Source organism: Gadus chalcogrammus, unplaced genomic scaffold (assembly GCF_026213295.1).
Source record: "Gadus chalcogrammus isolate NIFS_2021 unplaced genomic scaffold, NIFS_Gcha_1.0 GACHA121, whole genome shotgun sequence".
In the NCBI taxonomy this organism is placed as follows: Eukaryota; Metazoa; Chordata; class Actinopteri; order Gadiformes; family Gadidae; genus Gadus; species Gadus chalcogrammus.
Window position 1 is genome coordinate 83643 of NW_026613556.1, and position 12279 is coordinate 95921.

Sequence of the window (12279 nt, forward strand, 5' to 3'; positions counted from 1 at the left end):
TTGCCATGTCATGTTTGTAATAATGTGCACTGCTTTGTCCCTGCTAAATAAACTACGAAAAAAAAAGCTTTAAATCCCCTCAAACTGTCCGATGAAATAAAAGATAAAATGGGAGGTGTACTCAATGTAAGAATGCTGAGAAATGGAAATATTCTGGTCTTTTGTAAATCACAGGGTCATAAAGCTAAGGCCATGAAAGTCTGCCATTTGCTTAACAGGCCAATTGAGTGTTTTGTTCCTATGGGTGGAGGTGTTAAGGGAGTAATATACATTTGCCCTGACATCACTGAGAGTGCCTTAATTGACAATTTACAGGGAGCTGAGATTGAGTCTGCCCGGAGGTTTAAACAAGATGGCACAGCTGTATTACTGACCTTCAAGCAAGAAACTATGCCAACACGAGTATTCATGGGGTATATGAGTTTTCCGGTGAGAGAGTACAGACGACCTCCATTACGATGTTACAAATGCCAACGTTTTGGGCATACTGCAGCTGCATGTAGAGGGGTCAGGAGGTGTGGAAAGTGTTGGGTTTCAAACAATGCCAAGTTGAGAAAACAAAGTGCTGCAATTGTGGTGGTGACCATATAACTTCCTTCAGGGGATGTGGGTCACATATAACAGCTGTGGAAGTGGAGAAGGTTAGAGCTGGGGAGAATATGTCTTATGCAGAGGCAATAAGAAAAGTAAAAGGCACGGGGGACGCTAACAGGCCAGTGGGGACTAGTGCTCCCCAGCGGCCAGGAAAAGGGGATACAATGCGGATAGAGGAAAAACAGTCACTCCTTGCTTTCATGGTAGATGTGGTGTGGGCAGCAAGAAATATAACCAAAAGGTCTGACGCTATTAAAATTGTGGTGGAAGTGGCCGAAAGGTTTCTTGAGGAGGTAGAAATGGGCCCAGAGGAGTTACATACATTCATGAGGCAGAAGCTTGAGGTGCAGGAGAGAGGGAGGGAGAGAGAACGGAGGGGCAAAGGCAGGAGTGAGGGAAATGGTATAGAAGGGGAAATGGACATGACTGAATATGAGGATACTTAATCTATTGATGTTTTATTTAATGCAATGGAACGCAAGGAGCCTAATCGCAAATGGCCAAGAGTTTAAAAGATTTGTGGATGTTTTTAATGGAGAGTATAAACCAGCTTTACTGTGTATTCAGGAAACTTGGCTCAAACCTTGTTTGGACTTTGTCGTGCCAGGGTATGAAAGTATTAGACAGGACCGAAGTGGGAAAGCAGGAGGAGGGTGTGCAACGTTTGTAAGGTTTGATGTGAAGTACCAGAGGGTGCAAATTAAGTCTTCTCTAGAGTGTGTGGTGGTAAAGGTGTGGGAAAATAATAAGTGGGTAAATATAGTTAACTTTTATAATCCCTTCTTGCCAGTCGACATAATCGATTTGGAGGAGATTATGGAACAGATATGGGCACCGATTATTTGGCTAGGTGACTTTAATGCACATAATCCTTTGTGGGGAAGCAGAATGAAAGATACAAATGGGAGCACAGTGGAGGATTTTATGGACAAACATGGGTTAGTATGTATGAATGAAGGCGGGCCAACTAGGTTTGAAGTTAAGACAGGGGTAGGTTCATGCATAGATTTAGCACTAGCATCCAGTGAATACGCAAGAATAGGAGAATGGGACAATATGGACAGGTGCTCAATGGGTAGTGATCCCTTTCCAATACTTTTGAAGTTTGGGAAAACTTTGCTAACTGATGATCAGACTAGACCAACATATTTTAACTATGGAAAGGCAGACTGGGAGAAGTTCTCTAGTAAATGTGATAGTGGCCTTGATAGTGTGAATGGAGAGGGATCAATAGATGAGTGGAACAATAGTTTATGTGCAATGATATTAAGTAGTGCATATGAGTGCATCCCTTTAAAGAAAAACCCTAAAACTAGAGTAAGTGTGCCATGGTGGAATAGGGCTTGTGATAAAGCAGTTAGGGATAGAAACTGTGCATATAGTGGTTTTCTCAATAGTCTGTGACTATTGAGAAAGTGCCCAACAGAGAATAATGCAATAGAGTATAAAAGGCTGAGGGCTAAGACAAGAAGAGTAATTAAGGTTACAAAAAAAGAGTGTTGGAGAGGTTATTGTGGAAGATTGGGCGTGGATACATCAGTTGGAGACATATGGGCAGCAGTTCATCATATGTCAGGAGTGGTAAGGAAAAGGAGAATGCCAGTATTGGAGGAAAAGGGAGTTATAGCGATAGTGATACAGAGAAAGCAGAAATGTGTGAGAGCAAGTTTAAGGATGTACATAGGGGAGCAAACATTGGGGAGGAAGGTATTAGAAAGAGGAATGAGACGCTAAGACAACATATTTTTAAACTTGGGGTGAATGACGATAATGCTGATTGTGTTAATTTGTACTTTTCAATTGAAGAGCTGCGCAGAGCCATAAATAAAGGGGGGAAAACAGCACCAGGGAAGGACGGCATAAGCTATGAGATATTTAAAAGAATAGGTGATCTAGTGGTGGAAGAAATGTTAGCACTTATGAATACTGTTTGGAAGGAAGGAAGGCTTCCATTAGCCTGGAAGCAGGCAGTGGTGGTCCCAATTTTAAAGCCAGGGAAAGAAGCAGAGCATCCAGGGTCATATAGACCCATTGCACTAACAGCAGTGATGTGTAAAATAATGGAAAGAATGGTGACGGATAGGTTAGTATACAAACTGGAGAAGGAGGGGTGGTTCACACTAATGCAAAGTGGGTTTCGCAGAGGAAGGAGTACCATGGATTCGGATGTAAAGAAAGCCAAGGTAAATAAAGAGGGAGTAGTTGCAGTGTTTTTGGATATTGAAAAGGCTTATGACATGTTGTGGAAGGAGGGGCTCATCATTAAGCTGTACGATGCAGGGATTCGAGGGCGTATGCTGAACTGGGTTCAGGACTTTTTAAAGAACAGGGTAATTCAGGTAAGGGAAGGGGAGGCGATGTCGAATGGCACATGCGTTGAGAATGGAACACCACAAGGAAGTGTAATAAGTCCGGTTTTATTTAATGTAATGGTGAATTACATTTTTAAAGACATTGGATCAGGGTTTGGTTTCTCATTGTTTGCAGACGACGGAGCAGTGTGGAAAAGAGGCAGGAACATCAAACACATAACAGAGAAAATACAGGAGGCATTAAATAAAATAATGGACTGGGGAAGCAGGTGGGGTTTTAAGATATCAACGGAAAAAACAAAATATGTTGTATTTGGCAATAAGAAAACTGTGTGTCAAGGTTTATTAATGTATGGGCAAGCAGTAGAGAGGTTAAAAGAGTTTAAATTATTGGGAGTAGTTTGTGATGAAAGATTGACCTTTAAAAAGCATGTAGATAGCATTGCGAGCAAGTGTGAAAAAGTTATAAATGTCATGCGGTCCCTATCAGGAAGTTTGTGTGCTGGCCAGGAGACACAGATAATGATTTACAGGGCAATGGTCAGATCGAGGATAGATTATGGGTGTTTGTGTTATGGGACGGCAGCAAAAACAATTCTCAAGAGACTTGATGTAGTGCAGGCAAAGGCACTGAGAGTTGTCTGTGGGGCCTTCCGTTCCACCCCAATCGCAGCTTTGCTTGTAGAGATGGGGGAGACCCCATTGGGTATCAGAAGGTCTAAGCTGGCAATGCAGTATATCTGTAAATTTAGGGGACATCAAGGGGAGAATGTGGGGCTGGCTTTGGAAGGTGCATGGGAGTGGGGAGGAGCAAGAGTGAAAAGGGAGTGTTTCATTTTTAAAGTTAATGAGGAGATGGGGAGGATGGAGTTTGGGGAGGAGGGGGTGGCCCCTATAGTTCACTGGCCAGCAATACCACCATGGATTCTACCGGTGCCAGAGGTAGATCTGATTGTTTTGGCGTATGAGAGAACTGCAACATTTGGGGGCATTGTAAGGGAAAGGTTAAATAACACTTGGGGGCAGTACATTCAAATTTACACGGATGGGGCCCAAGACCCAAGAACTGGGAAGTCTGGGTTTGCTTTTTGCATCCCAGATTTGGATGTGAGCAGGTATAAGCGACTGTCTGAGGGGGTTTCAGTTTATACCACAGAGCTGCTTGCTATAATCTGGGCTATGCAGTGGGTGGAGGAGGTGAGGCCAGGCCCAGTGGTGATATGTTCTGACTCTGCATCAGTGCTGATGACCTTGAAGGAGGGAGGGCTTGGAGCCAGGTCGGACCTCATGGTGGAGCTTCTTACCCTGATGCACAGGATTGAGCAGGCGGGAGAGTTAGTGGGGTTCTTGTGGGTCCCAGCCAATGTGGGGATAGAGGGGAATGAGCTAGCTTATGGAGCAGCGAAAAGGGCTTTAAGAAGGGAAAGGTGGACATAAAAGTGAGGCTGGGGTTAACTGAGTGTAGGTCAATCATAAAGAGGAACATCATGGCTGTGCGGCAGGAGGAGCGGGATCGGGAAAAGAAGGGGAGGCATTATTACGGCTTGCAGAAGTCAGTCACAAGGAGCCAGTGTTTTCTGGGAAAAGAAAGGAGGCATACAGTCATGATGACCAGACTGAGGTTGGGGCATTGTGGACTAGCATGGGACTTACACAAAATTGGGAAACATGAGGATGGACTGTGTGGGGAGTGTGGCAAAAACCAAACAGTGGAACATGTCCTGATGGAGTGTGCAGGACTCGCACTGGAGAGGGAACGGCTGTATGCAGCGGTGGGCACAACATCCGTTACTCTGAGGAGCCTTCTGGGTCCCATCGAGGACCAGCGTGGGATTGTAAAAGCTGTGCTGGAATTTATGGCGGCCACTCGACAGATAAAAATGGACTGATTGCGGTTTGGAATTTTGTTTTTGTTTTATTTTTTTTTGTTTTTGTCCTGTGGATGGCAGCAATGTGCCGCAAATACAGACTGCCGGAAATTAAAAGAAGAAGAAGACACTTCCTGATTCGCCGTAATACAGCTCATCAGCTTCCGGTTCCAAGATGGCAACGTTCTACACCCGGTGTTTACAGGAGCTGCCGACAATAAATATCACAGATGTGCATCGTTTATGTCGGGAAACAAAAACTCTGACAAGCAAATTGGAGAAGGGGTTTAGGCTGTATGCTTCGACCTACATTCACAGCTACGAATGTAAGAAAACGACGTCTAACAGACGCTAGCTACTGTCAAAGTCTAATCTGTCAGTTAACTGTCACTGTCGAACGTGTATTACGATGCAGGAACGGCAAACGCCAACAAGATTTCTTAACGAGTGTTTTATATCAGCCTTGATGTTTGCCTGTTGTGTTGAGTAATAATAGTTTAAGTACAGCCACGGTTTTGTGTATATAAAAGTAACATTACTTAGCTACCTAACGTTTCTTTCCATGTAGTAACATGTTATAGATGTGATGATGCGAGTAACCCAGTACAATTGAAGCTTAATGAATTTGTATGTGTTATTTCATTCAGTTTCCAATAAAGACAAGCTGACAGTGCAGGTCAGCGTGAGAGCCTTGTGCTACAGGTCGATGGGGAAGAGCGAGGCACCACAGTTTGAGTCTAGGCAGGAAGCTGTGTTCATCCCTGTTCGGTGGTGTTTGTTCGGTTAAGCAGTAGCTAAGTGTAGTCCTCAAGGGCCACCAACTTGAATGTTTTTCATGTCTCCCTGTTTTTCACACACAATTTAATATAGTCAAGGTAATGAGTACAAGGCTACAACTTTTCAATAAACAAGATATTTATTGTCGTTTGCACAGCAGAAGTAGGTACATTGGAATAATTGTGATTCTTGGAGTCCGCTTTAAAAAAAAACCACATCTTTATTTTAAGAGGGAGAGAATATAACAGTAAGCATTCAGGGTGGTAGGCTTATTCTAGCACAGTTGAAGTACTTACCTTCATAAGAAACAAGTTGTTTTTTACACCCATGATGCTGAGGTTATATTTCTAATGATTTACCTTTTTCTCTTAGATCAAGCTTTGTGATTCATCAGCCAAGGGATGAAAAAAGAAAGAGTTAATCTATGGGCTGGAGCAGCTGTCTCTGAGAGGAAAAGAAAAAAAGTATAGCTCAAAAACAACAAATACAAATGCAATGGCATCACGTATAATTACATCTGTAACTACTTATAAAGTACTGTTGATGCACGTGCAGGTGCGACCACTTATTTTTTCTGGGCAGCTGATTTGGCTCTGGAAACACGGACCATTTTGTAGAGAAGGCTCAATCAAAGACCAAAAAGCTATCAGATGTTTGTAGCTGGCAAATCGATTCACAAAAGACATCGCATAAAAATGTTCAATTAGAAGTGTACATCAAAAGTATACATTGTTACCAAAATAATGTCAACAGTAACTACTAAGATTAAGATTTTATCGTATATATTATATATATATATATATATATACATATATTATGTAGCAGGGTGACCTGTATTTCTCCCATATAGCTGTTTCAGCCTCAGTCACCTCCCTTTTACCTGTATTGTGACTTGTGCCACTACGCAACGGTTGCTCTACCGGATGGCGTCGTAACTAATCCCTGGCACTCAGCTGACAGGTTTGTTTAGTTTCCTCTTTGGGTGCAGTTCAATAACTGCACCAACTTCCTGTAAGACAACCTGATGTGTGTGGATATCCAATGCCCTAATGTGTTCTCTGTGCTCTCTTTTTAGAGTAGTGTTCTTGTCCGGGCCGTATCTTTGGGAGGCGCGGTTTGGTGGTTTGCCGTGTACTTGCATGTAGATAAGTAGGGTGTTACCTGCTCAATTCATACATTTTTACAATTGTTTATTAATAGTATTTTGTTCTAGGACCAGCATTGGTGGAGTTGGAGACGGTCACATTCTGGCGCTGGCGCTTCAGTGCTCCTATTTTCATCTCATAGAATAATATCATGACTTTTTTCAACCATTTAAAAATAAACTTTTGTAGACTTGAACTGGAAACACGTCTCTGTAAGTCTTTACACAAATCTGTATTATAAATGTTGTTTGTTTTTGTACTATTGGTGTGATCACATTCATATATATAAATTCTGATAAGACATGGACATCCCCAACTCCAATTACACCATCTCTCAACTTGCCACTACTTGTGTCCTATTAATCATTCACAGACCTATTAAGAAATAATTTGGTACAGTACTATAAATTAATCTGTAACGTAAAGCTATTTTCTAACCAACAATGTCCCTGACTGACACATATCCCCGTCACGTAGGGACTAGGCTAATAACAGACTAATACAAAAAATGTGACTGTGAAAAAGTGACTTCCCTTGTCTAAATTCGGATGTCTGCGTCGGAGCCAGCAAACTGCTGCAGTCCAAACTCTCGCTGGAGACGTAACTCCTGTAGCTCCTTTCTCAGCTCCTGTACTTCATTTGAGACGCTTTCAGCAGCGGATGCGGACATATCCATGGCAGTCGGTTCAGAGAGAGCAGTAGTCTTGATCGTTGAATAGGAGATCAACTTCATCTTCCGGAGGGGCAGTTTCGACGAACCGACACGCTCTCCCACACGCCGCGCCTTGGGGTTTCGACTGTACTGGTTCCACTCAAAAAGGGTCGCTACGGCACCTTTTGTAAGTCTCCTTCGACCCTGAGAAGTAGTTGGCTCAATCAACTTGTCGGGACTAAAGTGTCTGCTACAGACCTTGGAGTGAGTGGTGATGACATATGCATCCCGGCGTATGTTCACAATCCATCGACTCCTCACGTCAGTTTGGCTCGGAAAGCCATGAAAACTTAATACCCCGTTGAATTTTGCTGACGCTGTACAGTGGGGGACACAGCAGTGCTCTGCGTAGGTTGTCTCCTGCCTCTGAAAAGGTCCAGTTTTTAGATGTTTGCGGTCTTGATCCATGTTTACAGTATCAAAGTCAGCAGGCTAGCGCGATAAACACACAGACCGGAAGCAACCAAGCTGTATTATTTGAAACAGGAAGTACGTCACACAGCTTAGTGCATACACCCTATTTTAACGTGACACAGCCACGGTGCCATTCGCTCTGTGTACAGTGGATGTATCGAATGGCGAGGCGCACACAGCCTTTAGCCGTGTTCTGTAAATATTCTAGGACACACGGGAGTACTGGAGCTCTATACCTAAATATTATCATATAGCCTACATAGATATCTATATGATATATATTATCATGGCCAAAAGCTGTGTGAGCCGATATTATGAATCTCAAACGACCGCGTTGGGTTCTCCGACGTTCCTGGTTCTTCCACGTCCACATCGATGTGAAGTACACTGAAACGCGACAAGGAGGAGTAACGGAATGTTGCCGGGCAGCGCTTAGGCACCTCCGCCTCCGGCGGTGGTGCCTAAGCGGGGCTCAAGCGGGAGACATTCGCCGCCAACAATCCCTTTCTCCTCCATGTCATGGTTCATGTTCTTGAGGGAGTCAAAGCCAAAGTTCCTTCACCCCCAGACGAGAGTCCCACGTGTTATGCGCCATAACACGCTTCTTCATGTTTAACCTCTGTTTTTCTTTTATTCCTAGTCTGTCTTGCATAGTTTTGATAGGGCAATATGTAAAGCGTCTTAGAGTACCATATTAAGCGCTATATAAATTTCATTTATTATTATTATTATTATAACACCAAAAGCAGAACAGTTATCCAAATAACAAGGAAGTGTACAACACTTGCGTTACAGTCCTGGAGCTCTATATCTGGTTATTTATGGATCATGGAAACCCTGATCGAAATGGCGAAACGGGCCGCTTGAAAGTGAAAATGTCACGTTGTCCTGGGAACCGGATTTTCAGTTCTAAACAACCGAATGAGAGATGGCGTTTCCATTGCTGAGACATGGAATCTGCGGTGAACGCAGCTTTAAATACCCAAAACCGGGTTATGTTCCAAACTTAACCTTCGCAAAACCTGGTCCTACCAGGTTTGATTCAGAGCATATGTTGCTATAGTAACTAACATACCGGGAAAAACCTAGGGTTACCGCAAACCCTGGGTTAATTTACCCGGTTATGTGACAAAACCGGCTTTGTGGAATACCCCTCAGTTTGCCATACGTCCCGATTTTACTCGGTTGCTACTTCAGAGAAAACTTTCCGCAGGAAAACACTTGATCCATGTTTACAGTATCAAAGTCAGCAGGCTAGCGCGATAAACACAGACCGGAAGCAACCAAGCTGTATTATTTGAAACAGGAAGTACGTCACACAGCTTAGTGCATACACCCTATTTTAACGTGACACAGCCACGGTGCCATTCGCTCTGTTGACAGTGGATGTATCGCAATGGCGAGGCGCACACAGCCTTTAGCCGTGTTATGTAAATATTCTAGGACACACGGGAGTACTGGAGCTCTATACCTAAATATTATCATATAGCCTACATAGATATCGATCATATGATATATATTATCATGGCCAAAAGCTGTGTGAGCCGATATTATGAATCTCAAACGACCGCGTTGGGTTCTCCGACGTTCCTGGTTCTTCCACGTCCACATCGATGTGAAGTAGACTGAAACGCGACAAGGAGGAGAAACGGAATGTTGCCGGGCAGGAAGGAGAGAGGATAGTGTCAGGGAGGGCCGGTGCGTTCTCAGTGTTGAACTGATGAGAGAGGGCGTCAGGTTTGACGTTACGGGAACCGGGACGTTAGGTGAGGGTGAAATTAAAGCGCCCAAAAACAGGGACCATCGGGCTTGGCGGGAATTAAGGCACTTCGCTGTCTGGATGTAGGACAAGTTCTTGTGGTCGGTCCAAACCACGAACGGTTGTTCTGCCCCCTCAAGCCAGTGTCGCCATTCCTCCAACGCCAGTTTCACAGCCAGCAGCTCTCTGTTACCCACATCATAGTTGCGCTCTGCAGGTACAAGCCGGCGAGAGAAAAACCCGCAGGGGTGAATCTTCTCGTCAGAGGCAGAGCGCTGGGACAGGACCGCCCCCACCCCCGTGTCAGACGCATCGACCTCCACGATGAATTGCCTAGAGGGGTCAGGTTGGATGAGAATGGGGGCAGACGAGAAAAGTCTTTTGAGGTCAAAAAAGGCAGTCTCCGCCCCAGGTTTCCAGGCAAATGGGAGGGCAGGAGAGGTGAGACGAGTGAGAAGGGCTGCAACCCTGCTGTAATTACGGATGAACCTCCGGTAGAAATTTGCAAACCCAAGAAACTGCTGCAGTTTCTTGCGAGAATTGGGAATGGGCCAGTCTGTCACAGCACTGACCTTCTCAGGACAGGTCCTCACTTGTCCGCTCTCTATGATGAACCCAAGGAAGGATACAGAGGTGACACTGAACTCGCACTACTCTGCCTTCACATATAGTTTGTTCTCCAACAGCCGCTGAAGAACTTGTCGGACATGCTGGCAGTGCTCCTCCTGGTTGCGAGAAAAAATAAGTATGCCGTCTATATAGACAAAAACTGAGCGGTTGAGAAAGTCCCGGAGAACGTCGTTTACAAGGTTCTGGAACACGGCAGGGACATTAGTGAGGTCTTCCACTCATCCCCTTCACGGATACGCACCAGGTGGTAGGCATTGCGTAGGTCCAACTTCGAGAAGACTGCAGCGCCCTGCAGCGGCTTGAATGTGGAACTGATGAGGGGTAGGGCATACTTGTTCTTGATTGTGATGTTGTTGAGTCCCCTGAAGTCGATGCATGGACGAAGAGACTTGTCCTTCTTGGAGACAAAAAAGAAACCTGCACCAACAGGAGAAGAGGAGGGTCTTATGAGGCCGGCCGAAAGAGACTCCTTGATGTACTTCTCCATGGCCTCCCTCTCAGGACGGGACAAGTTATACAGGCGACTACTGGGCAAAGGGGCGCCGGGGGGGAGATCAATGGGGCAGTCATAGGGGCGATGAGGAGGCAGGGTGAGCGCACAACACTTACTAAACACCTCTCCTAGGTCATGATAGGTTGGGGGAACCAAGGAGAGGTCGGGGGGTACCTGGGGCGAGGAAACATCTCCCTCTGCTGGAGACAGGGCAGATTTAAGGCAGGTGGAATGACAGAAAGTGCTCCAACCCACCACCTTGCCAGAAGACCAGTCGAAATGGGGGTTGTGCCGCTTGACCTAGGGGTGACCCAGGACAAGGGGAGTAAGGGGAGACAGGATGTTTCTGGTAATCACCATGAAACTGAAGTGTTTCATAGTGATTACCAAAAACAATTAATTCAAGGGGCTTAGTACGATGAGTAATAAGGGCAATAACTTCTTGGAGCCCTGGTGAGAAGTCAGGTCAATTGTCCGTCTAAACCACATAAACCAACACACACACACACACACACACACACACACACACACACACACACACACACACACACACACACACACACACACACACTGCATGCCCACCCCCTCCCTTACGAAAAAACCCAGCACAACAAACACACACACACCAGCACACAAGCACCTACCAACACACACACACCCACACGCACGCACATCCACTAATCACATGCCTTTCATTATACTGGCGAGAATGACCCCCCTATACACCCGCCTCCCCCCGCCCCCTACAGGCCACCGAGACACACACACCCACGCACACCAAAACACACACACACACACACACACACACACACATAGCCGCGGGAACGTATTCTCAGCAGGGGGTGCTGGAAAAAAAAACTCAGCCTGGACTAGACTCGCAACTCGCTACATTGATAAAAAAGATAAATAGCAGCGCAGCTCAATTACACCAGTGCATGCGCGCACAGTCGAAAATCGATCGTTGTGTTCACACCATGGTTCACATCCAGCTGCTCACAGAACAAATTTAGAGCACCACCGCTCCCCTCACACTTTTTCATATAACTTTTTTTCAGCACTAGGTCATATGAGCATCAAATAAATGCTGCGTCTCAAAATGCCTTGGACAGCGACGATGACCCGCTTTGCCACGGGCCGAAACCGTGCGGAGCGACCACAGCCAGAGCGAACACAGCGGGGCAGAGGAGTGTCAGGAATAGTCTTTGGTGTACACATCAGTACGGCCTATTTGCACTACTGTTTAGTGGCAATGCAGTGTTTTATTCTATGCCTTTTAATTTTCGTATATTATTTCAATGAATACAATTTATTTATTTATAAAAACAAGATCTGGTCTTCAAATCTTTTTTCCAAACATAGGTCGGGTTTGTGTTTATATTCGGACCAATACGGTACAGCGGGCGCTCACACGTCACACGTCACACACGTCATAACACACATTCCATTGACTATACAGGCAACAATGATTCCCCTCTATACACCCGCCTCCCTGCGCCCCCTACAGGCCACCGGATGCAATTTATTTTAAAAATCGTCCATACAGGGTAGAATCATATACTACTCTCCTGTCTGAAG

The 12279-nt window shown here is 45.1% G+C and overlaps 1 long non-coding RNA gene across 1 annotated transcript; it reads left to right on the plus strand.

Annotated features, from left to right (window-relative positions):
* The first annotated feature begins 5788 nt into the window (after window positions 1–5788).
* On the plus strand, window positions 5789–6960 carry LOC130378937 (uncharacterized). Its single transcript, XR_008895010.1, has 3 exons — window positions 5789–6015; window positions 6411–6511; window positions 6627–6960. It is a non-coding gene; the product is annotated as an uncharacterized LOC130378937 (long non-coding RNA).
* The last annotated feature ends 5319 nt before the right edge of the window (window positions 6961–12279 follow it).